Raw genomic sequence first — 11,838 nt, forward strand, 5'->3', positions numbered from 1 at the left:
GATTGTTTCCTGTCTGGAACTCCCCTGTTTTCTGAATGTTGTTCTTTATTTACTGTACTGAATTTAGAGGTTTTTTTTTAAAAAAACCTGGTAGCCAGATTTTGTTCATTTTGATGGTTTCCTCCTTTCTGTTGAAATTGTCCACATGCTTGTGGATTTCAGTGGCTTCTCTGTGTAGTCTGACATGGCAGTTGTTAGAGTGGTCGGTCCAGCATTTCTGTGTTCTCCAATAATATGCTGTGTCCAGATTAGTTCATCAAGTGCTCTGCTGTGGCTGGCTTCTCTGCTTGAATCAGTCCGCAGTGCCTTTCATGTTCCTTGATTTGTGTTTGGGCCATGCTGCGTTAGGTGGTCTCTCTGTAGACTTGTCCACAGCTGCATGGTATAGTCTTCCGCAAACCGAATCAACAATTGGGCCACACAGTTTACAGAAAACCTACACAGAGAGATAAATACCAACATAAAAACTCCAGTGAGCAGCTGGGCATTATTTCCTGGAGGATGGACTGGTTGAATCTTCTTGCAGTCCAAGGCACTCTCAGGATTTTCCTCCAACACCACAGTTCAAAAGCGTCTATATTCTTTCACTCAATCTTCCTTATGGTCCAGATCTCTCATCCATAGGTTACTACAGGGAATACTATTGCTATAACTATGAGGACCATTGCCAGTGTGATGTCTCTACTCTTCACTATTTTATTGAGATTGGTCATGGCTCTCCTCCCAAGAAGTGTCTAGTCAAGGCTAGAAAGTGTCAAATGAATCTTCCTGAAAATCTTCAATGTTCTGGAGGATATTTCAGAGCAGAAGCCTTTCTGGAGGTACTGGTTCCAATTCCAAGGGACTGCCCATGGAAAGGCCTTTCGTCCATGCTCAGAAGCACTTACTTTGTGGGATAACAATTGCAAATATTTTACATCAGCTACTTAGTTATATCTGTAGCAGGAGCCCCTGGTGGCGCAATGGGTTAAACCCCTGTGCCGGCAGGACTGCTGACCGAGTGGTCGGCAGTTCAAATCCGGGGAGCGGGATGATCTCCCACCTGTCAACACTAGCTCCCTATGGAAGGACATGAAAGAAGCCTCCCACATGATGGTAAAACATCAAACATCCAGGCATCTCCTGGGCAGCATCCTTGCAGATGGCCAATTCTCTCACACCAGACATGAAAAAAAAGTTATAATATGCAGTCTGAAACCACTGGAACTGCCATGGCTCAATTCTGTGGAATCCCAGGGATTTGTAGCTTGGTGAGGCACAAGCAGAGAAGGCTAAAGACCCTGTAAAGCTACAATTCCTATGATCCCAAAGCATTGAGGCATGGCAGTTCAGGTGGTGTCAAACTGCATTAATTCTACAGTGTAGATGCATCCTAAGACTACATTGTCCGAATACAGAGCATCTAGATAGCTACCCTTTGTGATTTTCTCTAACTCACTGCTTCTTCTCTCGACCCCTTAGCTCAATATTAGGGTCCTGAAATAATTGGCAACAGTAGAAGTTTTCTGAACATTACCTAGGGGTTGTTTTAGACATTTACACAAATCTGTTTACAGCGGACTCTGCAGAAGGTGCTCCAGCTCGACTTAATTAAAAGGAAAACTAGCCTGTTACAGGCCTTGCAAATGTTTATTTGCTATCAGTAAATGTTTGATTCTTATACCTATTTTATATATCGATATACCCAGGGTCACATCAAAATGAATTGGGCCAAAAAGCGTTATGAGTGAAAGTTTAAGAAGTCCTCCTTTCTTAATACCATCTAACCAAGGAGGCCCCTGGTTGGCACAGTGTGTTAAAGTGCTGAGTTGCTGAACTTGCGGACCAAAAGGTCCCAGGTTCAAATCCCAGGAGCGGAATGAGCGCCCACTGTTAGCACCAACTCCTGCCAACCTAGCAGTTCAAAAACATGCAAATGTGAGTAGATCAATAGGTACTGCTCCGGGAGGAAGGTAACGGCACTCCATGCAGTCATGCCGGCCACATGACCTGGAGATGTCTATGGACAATGCCAGCTCTTCGGCTTAGAAATGGAGATGAGCACCAATCCCCAGAGTCAATCACGACTGGACTTAACATCAGGGGAAAACCTTTACCTTAACCAAGGGAAGGCAGCTTGTGTCTTGTTAGCTGCTGTTGCATTGCAACACCCATCATTCCTAGCCAGTATGTCCCATGGTGAGGAATGATGGGACTTGCTGGAGACCACAAGTTACTTAGGACAACTTCACGGTTGGTGTGTGGTATAAATCCCTTTAAATTCAAGACATGTCGGATGAAGGCCAAGATCTGGCATGTCAGTAATCCAAATGTTACAAGCTCTATAGAAACATTCCCTTCTTCTCTGTAACCTTTATGGCTCTAGAGTGATAATCACTACAGGTCCTTCATCTCTTTCTCACCACTAGGAAGCTTCTGGAAGCAAACTAACCTGACTAAAGGCATGGCTTCCCCATTTCATGCCTTGGGGAAAACATGTCAATGCATGGCATTTTTAGAGACAGGGAGAAGGACTTATCCCAGAAGGTCACATCTGAGCATGATGTCTGCTGGCCTTGCCATGAGTTCAGGCAGCCAATTTGGGTAACAGATGCCAAGATGCACAGAAGTGATGGAGTAGTATGTGCCATGTGATTTGCTGTATGCCACACACATAGCCACTCTCTCACTTACAGTGCTGCCCTTAGGTGATGTAGGGAAAGCTGTTTTGTCATCTGTGTTGAATAAGATTTAAACTGCCAGGCTGGTCAGCTTTGATATATGGAATGAGACAGATATCATCTTGTTGCTTGCTTCGCAAAGAATGGATAGGGCAGGACTGACCTTATTTGCCCTGCGCTTGTTGCAAAGCAGGGGTTCTTCCACTGCACTCCAGCTCTTCCCCGATCTCTCTGCTTATCCCCAGTGCCTAATGATGATGATGAACATCATCGTCACCATCATTATGCTGCCTTTTCCTCAATTTCATTATTGAAAAAAGTATTGAATAGGATGCTGGGTTTTCTGGGCTGCATGGCCATGTTCCAGAAGCATTTTCTCCTGGCGTTTCACCCACATCTATGGCAGGCATTCTCAGAAGTTGTGAGGTATATCGAAAATAAGGCAAGGGAGGTTTATATATCTGTGGAAGGTCCAGGGTGGGAGAAAGAACTCTGTCTGTTGGAGGCAAGTGTCAATGTTGCAATTAATCACCTTGATTAGCATTGAAAAGCCTTGCAGCTTCAAGGCCTGGCTGATTCCTGCCTGGGGGAATCCTTTGTTTGGAAGTGTTAGCAGGCTGTGATTGTTTCATGTCTGGAATTCCCCTGTTTTCAGAGTGTTGTTCTTTATTTACTGTCCTGATTTTAGAGTTTTTTTAAATCCTGGAAGCTAGATTTTGTTCATTTTCATGGTTTCCTCCTTACTGTTGAAATTGTCCACATGCTTGTCGATTTTAACGGCTTCTCTGTGTAATCTGACATAGTGGTTGTTAGAGTGGTCCAGCATTTCTGTGTTCTCAAATAATATGCTGTGCCAGGTTGGTTCATTAGGTGCTCTGCTATGGCTGACTTCTCTGGTTGAGTTAGTCTGCAGTGCCTTTCATGTTCCTTGATTCGTGTCTGGGCAATGCTGCTGTGTTTGGTGGTCCCTATGTAGACTTGTCCACAGTTGCATGGTATACGGTAGACTCTTGCAGAGGTGAGAGGATCCCTCTTGTCCTTTGCTGAACTTAGCATTTGTTGAGTTTTCTTAGTGCGTCTGTAAATAGTTTGTACGTTGTTTGAAGCAGCAAGGCTTTTCAATGCAAATGAATGGAAGGTCCAGGGTGGGAGTTCACCCTGAACCTTCCACAGATATATAAACCTCCTTTGCCTAGCTTCCAATATACCTCACAACTTCAAAGAATGCCTGCCATAGATGTGGACGAAACGTCAGAAGAAAATGCTCCTGGAACATGGCAATACAGCCTGGAAAATTCACAGCAACCCAGTGATTCTGGCCATGAAAGCCTTCGACAACACAGTATTGAATAGGTTTTTTAAAGAGCATAATTAAAATTCACACAATGCAAAGTTAAAGCTTGATTAAATTATCAACAAAATTAATTATGATATATAGGGGGACAATAGGGGAGAGGTGTGTGTGTGGGGGGGGGGGGGGTAAGAATGTTTGTACTTCCAATCTTTTCCAATGTTGATATTGTCTTATTTGTATTGTTTCATCTTATTTTCTTTCACAGTTGTATTCCATCATCAGCAAGCTGCTTTGATTCTTTTGGGGTTGGCTATATAAATAGTTTTCTACTCTCTTGTCTCATGTAGTTCTTAAATGTTAGCCTATCCGTGGTTTTCTTTGGTTTTCCCTGGTGTTAGGTTAGTAGCTATGTCAATGTGTCCATGTCCATGATTAATTATTTCCCTTATTTTCATACTACTCTTTCTTTGTCCATCACCCCCTTAATCCCCCCCCACCCTACCCTCTCCTTTTTTTTTTAAGCATTTTATTTATAATTTTCGTGATACAATAAAAATGGAAGGTAAACGTTTATATAAAAAAGTCAGAAAAAAAAACCAAAAAAAAAAAACCAGACGAGTAGAGAGACCAACAAACCAAAACCGAATCCCCCCCACCTTCCTTCCTTCCTGAATGACCTTCCAGATCCTCTGCCCTGCGTATTGTGACTTACTTTTTTTTTTCCCACTTTCCCGACCCAATTTTCTTAGATCCCCAGAATGTCTTCACATAAACTCCTTTTTCCCTACATTTCCAAGTTCCATTTTTCTTTTAAATATCTACTTAAATTATTCCAGTTCGTTTTTGTCCTTGTATGATATTTTTGTGAGATTATCTGCGTTAAATTGTCCATATTTTGTATGTCCATTAGTTTCAATGTCCATAGCTCTAGCGATGGAATTTCCGTCGTTTTCCAACTTTTCGCTATCACAATTCTGGCTGCACTTATCATATATATGAACAGTTTTTCATTGTTTGAATCCATGTAAAAGTCGGTTAGCCCTAGTAGCAGATATTCCGGTTTTAATGTGAATTTTATTTGTAGTATAATCTCCATCTCTTTCTTAATTTTTCTCCAGAACCTTTTGATCTTCTTACATCCCCACCACATGTGAAATAGATCTCCCTTTTCTTTCCTACATTTCCAGCACTCTTCCCCCCTCTTTCCCTTGTTAAATTTTGCAAGTTTTACTGGCGTAATATACCACCTAAAAAAAATTTTATACCAACTTTCCTTTATAGCTGTTGAGTATGTGTATTTTAGTCTCTTTTGCCAACATTTTTCCCAGTCTTCGAAATTTATAGTGTGTCCGAATTCCCTCGCCCATGCAATCATATTGTCCTTAACATAAACCTCTTCTGTTTCCCAGATCAAAAGCTGTTGATATAACACTTTAATCACTTTCTTTTCAAGCTTTAGAACTTTATCCCAGGTTGTATCATTTTTCTCAAATCCTATTTGATTATCAATTTTAAAGCATTCATTGATCTGCCAGTAATTTAGCCAGGTTATAGATGGTTCTAGTTGTTTAACCTCCTCATATGGTTTTATACTTATTCCGTGATTGTCTTCTCGTACTAAATGTTTGTATGTTAGCCATCTTTCCCTAGGGATCTCCCTCATATGTTCTGATTCTAACGGAGAAAGCCATAATGGAGTCTTCCTGTAAAATTTATGCTTGTATCTCTCCCAAGTTGTTAATAATGCTTTTCTAATATAGTGGTTGTTGAAGTTTTTTTCTTTGAAACCTTTTCTTTTCCATAGATAAGCGTGCCATCCCTTATTCAGGTCCTGGCCTTCTAATGCTAAAATCCTGGTCTTCCGCAGGATAGCCCATTCCTTAACCCATTCTAGTACCGCTGCATCAGGAACTCCCATTCCCCCTCTCCTGATGTCATCCTTCATGTACTGAAATTTTATCCTTGCACGTTTTCTGCCCCAAATAAATTTGTTGATCTCTTTCTGCCAGTCACTAAGCGTTTTTTTATTTCTCAGAATGGGTAGATTTTGAAATAGGAATAGCGCTTCGGCTAAAACCTTCATTTTTATGGCGGCTATTTTTCCTAATAGCGAGAGGTTTAATGCATCCCATCTTTCCATTTTCTTTTTCACTTCTCTCCATTTTTTATCGTAGTTATTTTTCTGCAGTTGGGTATTGCTAGCTGTTAGTTCAATCCCTAGATATTTAACCTTTTTAACTACCTCTATCCCCGTTTTCTTTTGTAGTTCTTCCCTCTGTGCTTGTGATATATTCTTAGTCAGTATTTTGGTCTTCTCTCTGTTTATCTTTATCCCGGCTATTTCCCCAAATTTTTCAATTGTCTCCAGCCATAACTTAATCTGATTTGTTGGTTCTTCAATCAAACATACAATGTCATCTGCGTAGGCACGTGTTTTGAAAATGATGTTTTTGGTTCTCAACCCTTTCAGATCTTTGTTTTTCCTGATTGCATCCAGCAGAATTTCTGATGTTAATATGAATAGTAATGGGGAGAGAGGGCACCCCTGTCTTGTTCCTTTCCCCACCCTACCCTCTCCTTAAAACCCCTCCTGTAACTTTCCCATCCTCCCCACTTTCTTATAGTATTCTTTTATCTTATCACTTTGTAAACTATCCATAAAAATATAAAAAAACCAAAATGAAAACTAGTTTAAACACAAGCCATTCAAAAAGCACCACAATAATAGCAGATTGAAAACCTAGCACACTCCTTTGTACACTTAGGGTAGATCTACACTGTAGAACGTATGCAGTTTGACACCACTTGGAACTGCTGTGGCCCAATGCAATTGAATCATGGGAGCTTTAGTTCAATGGAGCACCAGTATGTTTTGGCAGAGAAGACTAAAGATCTTGTAAAAGTTCAGCTCCCAGGATTGCACAGCTTTGTGCAGTGGCAGCTGAAAGTGGCATCAAAGTGCATTCATTCAACAGTGTAGATTAACCCAAAGTCCTGAAACCGGAATCATTTTCAGTTGCCTGCGGAATGAAAATAGGAAGGCTGCCAGTTTAATCTCTCTGGGAAGGGAAGACTATGGGCAATCACTGAAAAGGCTTTTGCTCATGTTTCCACAAGATATACCTGCAAGGGCATTGGGATAGAGAGAAAGGCTCCCCAGCAGGTCTCAGACAGGTTTGTTTGTAAATCAGAATGCAGTTCTTCAATTTTCCTTGACCCAAGCTGTATAAGGCTTTATAAGTCAAAAACAGCCCTTTGGACTGTGCCTGGAAATGGAGTGGCAGCGAGAAGAGTTGCTGCAATAAGAGAGATGTTCATGCTCTCCCATGTTCCCTATATTCATCACCAGTCAGCAATCCAGTTGCAGGTCCTAGTGTCTTCCATTCCCAAAAAAGGTTCCTGAAATACTTGTGTATGTGCCTTCGCCTGTCTATAGCAACTCAATCAATTCCATAAGGTTTCAGGGTTGTTGTATGTCTTTCGGGCTGTGTGGCCATGTTCCAGAAGTATTCTCTCCTGACGTTTTGCCCACATCTATGGCAGGCATTCTCAGAGGTTGTGAGGCAATCTTTGTATACTCAAACTGCCTCACAACCTCTGAGGATGCCTGCCATAGATGTGGGCGAAACGTCAGGAGAGAATACTTCTGGAACATCGCCACACAGCCCGAAAGACATACAACAACCCTGTGATCCCCGCCATGAAAGCCTTCGAAGGTTTTCTTGGCAAGGAATATTCAGAGGTGAATTACATTCCACAGATATATAAACCTCACTTGCCTAGTTTCACAGATCTCACAACCTCTGAGGATGCCTGGCATAGATGTGGGCAAAACGTCAGGAGAGAATGCTTCTGGAACATGGCCATACAGCCCAGAAAAGTCATAGTAACCTAGTGATTCCGGCCATGAAAGCCTTCGACAATATATTATCTCATTATTGTTGTCTACCCTGATGGGCTGCATCTTGCCGGGGTTTCTAGCAAGACCCTTTCCTGTTCTTACCTGGAAATGTAAGGGATTTGACAAGGCACCTTCTCTATATAGACTTCTCCCCCTGCTCCCCTTTCCCATCTGATAATTAGAGGCAAGCAAGCTGCCACTGAATAGAGAAGATGCATTTAGCTGTCAAGAATTTGTCTAATCCCCATTTTAATGCTATCTAAGCTCAGAGCCCTCCCCAGCCCTTGTGATAATGAGGACCTCGCATTAAGCATACTTCGTCTACTTTTGACAGTCATGAATCTACTGTTAATAAACTGTATTGAACAGCTCCAAACTCTAGCTATACGGAAAGAGGGGGAAGAATTTCCTCTCATTCAATTTTTACTATTCTGCTCATAACTTTGTCCTGATCTACCTAGAGCCAAAAGGCATGTAAAGGTATATGATCCTGTACTTGATTCACAGGCAAGACAAACAGAAAGTCTGAGAGTTGTGGATGGTTAACTGATTTTTCTAAATCTAAAGAACCCCAACTGCTATCTTCAGATATAGTTGAGACTTCAGTTCCCATCTGTCTTAGCCAAAATAAAGTTATAGTAGTTGTAGTTAAATAAAATATTGAAGGTCATATGTTTGCCATCCTGGGAGATAATGGGGAAGGGGACAACTGCCCTTCCAATGATTGACACAAACAACAAAATTCCCCAATGTCTAGCATTGAGGAAAGTTAAAACCTTGGTTAACCTTTTGGAACTATAGTTCAGATAGCCAAACAAATGAGCATAGTTAGCAAAGGAATGTGAACACAGCAAATATACCGTATATACTCGAGTATAAGCCGACCCAAATATAAGCCGAGGCACCTAATTTTATCACAAAAAACTGGGAAAACATTGAATCCAGTATAAGCCGAGGGTGGTAAATTTCAGAAATAAAAATAGATACCAATAAAATTACATTAATTGAGGCATCAGTAGGTTAAATGTTTTTGAATATTTACATAAAGCTCAAATTTAAGATAAGACTCTCCAACTCTGATCAAATTATTATTCTCATCTTCTTCAATGTAAATGTGCTTATGTATCCTTTTAATAATAATAAAGTAAAATAATACATGTAATAATAATAATAAATACAGGAAAATAATAAATGTAATAATAAATAAAATAAAATAATAAATGCAAGAATAATAATAATAAGACCAGAGTGAAATAATATATGTATTATTAATAATAATAAAAATAGAGTAAAATAAATGTAACAGTAGCAACAATAATAGAGAAAAATAATACATGTAATAATACCAATAATAATAGAGAAAAATAATAATTGTACCATATATTCTCGAGTATAAGCTGACCCAAATATAAGCCAACCAGGACCCTGACCCGAGTATAAGCCGAGGGGGACTTTTTCGGTCTTAAAAAAAGCGCTGAAAAACTAGGCTTATACTCGAGTATATACAGTAAGTGTTCTGGGTGCAAACCATTTTCATTGTTTCACTTCTGCAATGCTAGAAAGCTGAGGACTGAAGGAGCTTTTCATTTGTGGAGGGAGGCAGAATTCTTATTTGAGGGGCAACACTCTTATTGTCCTCTTCTCCATAGCTACATCCCATTTTCACCCCCATTTTTATTGCTTATTTCTTGGGCAGGTGTTGCAAATACATTGTAATGTATTACTCTTTTCTGTATATTTTCCAAATCTTATTTGTTTTTTATTATTATGAATTAAAACATATAAACAGTTGCATCAATTATTAAAAATCACATAATCCAAAGTTGTAATCAGGGCCATTCCAAATTGTCATTGCATAGATTCTATGTTCATTTATTGCACTGCAGCTATTCTCCAAAAGCTTGGTCCCATAGTCATGTTTTAAGTTTCTTTTTGAAGGCTAGAAGGGAAGGAGCTGATCGATATCACTGGGGAGGGAGTTCTATAGCCGAGGGGCCACCACTGAGAAGACCCTGTCTCTCGTCCCCACCAACCGTGCCTGCGAAGGAGGTGGGACCGAGAGCAGGGCCTCTTTATACAATCTTAATCTCTGCAAAGGTTCATAAAGGAGATACGTTCAGACAAATCTCTGGTATCATTTCTAAGACAATGCTTTATATACAGTATAATACAACCTTTGTATACTCAGGACTGGTATCCACAGTTTCATTCATTCATGCCTGACAAAATACATCCTCCCTGGGCATTTTCTAGGTTCTCCATCAGAATTCTGAGATTCTTAGCCTAGAAGTCCTTCATTTCAATAGGATTTGCTATTATCTATGGTTTCACACATAAAAAAGTCCAATAATGTATTCACCATGGATATGACGGTTGTACTGCATTTAGCCTACCCTTTTAGGCAAACATCTGCATTTTCCCCTTTTTAACCTCACAACAAAACCTGAAAGTACACTGAGACGAGAGAGAAACAAACCAAGGGTCACCAGTGGGGCTGAGTGGGGATTTAAACTGTGTGTGCATGTCTTTGCCTTGATAATTTATACAAAGTGTTCCAGGCCCCTACTCATGACGCTACTCATCCCTATCAACTTCCAAAGATAATCACAGTCCCATCTGTTTTGCGGATGCTAAGAGGACAGGAAGGTACTGAGACAGATTTGAGGTGTGGAGTCAGGAGACTCCAAGGTGATAGTGACTTGAATGTGACTATATGTATGTAGACAATGGGGACATTTTCCTTAATCCATATATTTTTGCATTTATTTTGTTTACACACTGCTTTTCTCCCAATGTGGTATTCAAAGCAGCTTAGAATAAAATAATATATCATGAAAAATCTGACATTAAAAAAACTAAACAAATAAATTGAGGTTATCTGAAATGTTAGGAACCATTCATGTTTTGGATTTCCCCCCAGATTTTGGAATACCCGTACAGTATTTGCATACACATATATAATTATATAACATGGAGATAGGATTCAAGTTTAAACACTAATTTCATGTATATTTCATACACATCGTATTATACATGAAGGTATATGAAGGTATATGAGCCCCCCCGTGGTTCAGCATGTAAAAGCGCTGAACTGCTAAACTTGTGGACCAAAAGATCGCAGGGTCGAATCCAGGGAGTAGAGTGAGCGCCCGCTGTTAGCTCCAGTTTCTGCCAACCTAGCAGTTTGAAAACATGCAAATGTGAGTAGATCAATAGGTACCACACCTACATATCATTTCAAAAACATGCAAATGTGAGTAGATCAATAGGTACTGCTCCAGTGGGAAGGTAACGGTGCTCCATGCAGTCATGCCAGCCACATGACCTTGGAAGTGTCTATGGACAATGCCGGCTCTTCAGCTTAGAAATGGAGATGAGCACCAACCCCCAGAGTCAGACACGATTGGATTTAATGTCAAGGGAAAACCTTTGCCTTTACCTATATGAAGGTATACGAAGGCAGTTGTATACATTTACTTATTTATTTATTTATTTCCAATATTTATATCCCACCCTTCTCACCCAAAGGGACTCAGGGTGGCTTACAACACTGGCACAATTAGATGCCTATACAAAATCAACCCACAATACATAAAATCAGTTAAAAACGATTAAATACAATATAAAATTACAGTATATAAAAATTTTAATTTTTAAAAAAAATACGTATGCTCAGATCTGTTCGTCCGGTAACCTCGTGCTTTATCCATGAATCATTTTTAATAATGTTGTGCATGAAACAAAGTTTGTATACATTGAACCACCAGAAAGCAAAGTTGTCGCTATTTCAACTACACAGGTGAACAATTTTGGATTTTGGACTCTTTCAAATTCCTGGATAAGGGGAGTTCAACCCGCATTTTATTTCCTGGCATTTTCTTAGTAATGGCAGAGAATGGATGGCAAAACTGCTTAACTGAAGTTTTAAGTAAATACAAGGCTATACATTTTGGAACAGAAGGAAAATGTAATGGAAGGTCAGA

The sequence above is a fragment of the Anolis carolinensis genome, chromosome 2 (genome assembly GCF_035594765.1).
Source record: "Anolis carolinensis isolate JA03-04 chromosome 2, rAnoCar3.1.pri, whole genome shotgun sequence".
Taxonomy (NCBI): domain Eukaryota; kingdom Metazoa; phylum Chordata; class Lepidosauria; order Squamata; family Dactyloidae; genus Anolis; species Anolis carolinensis.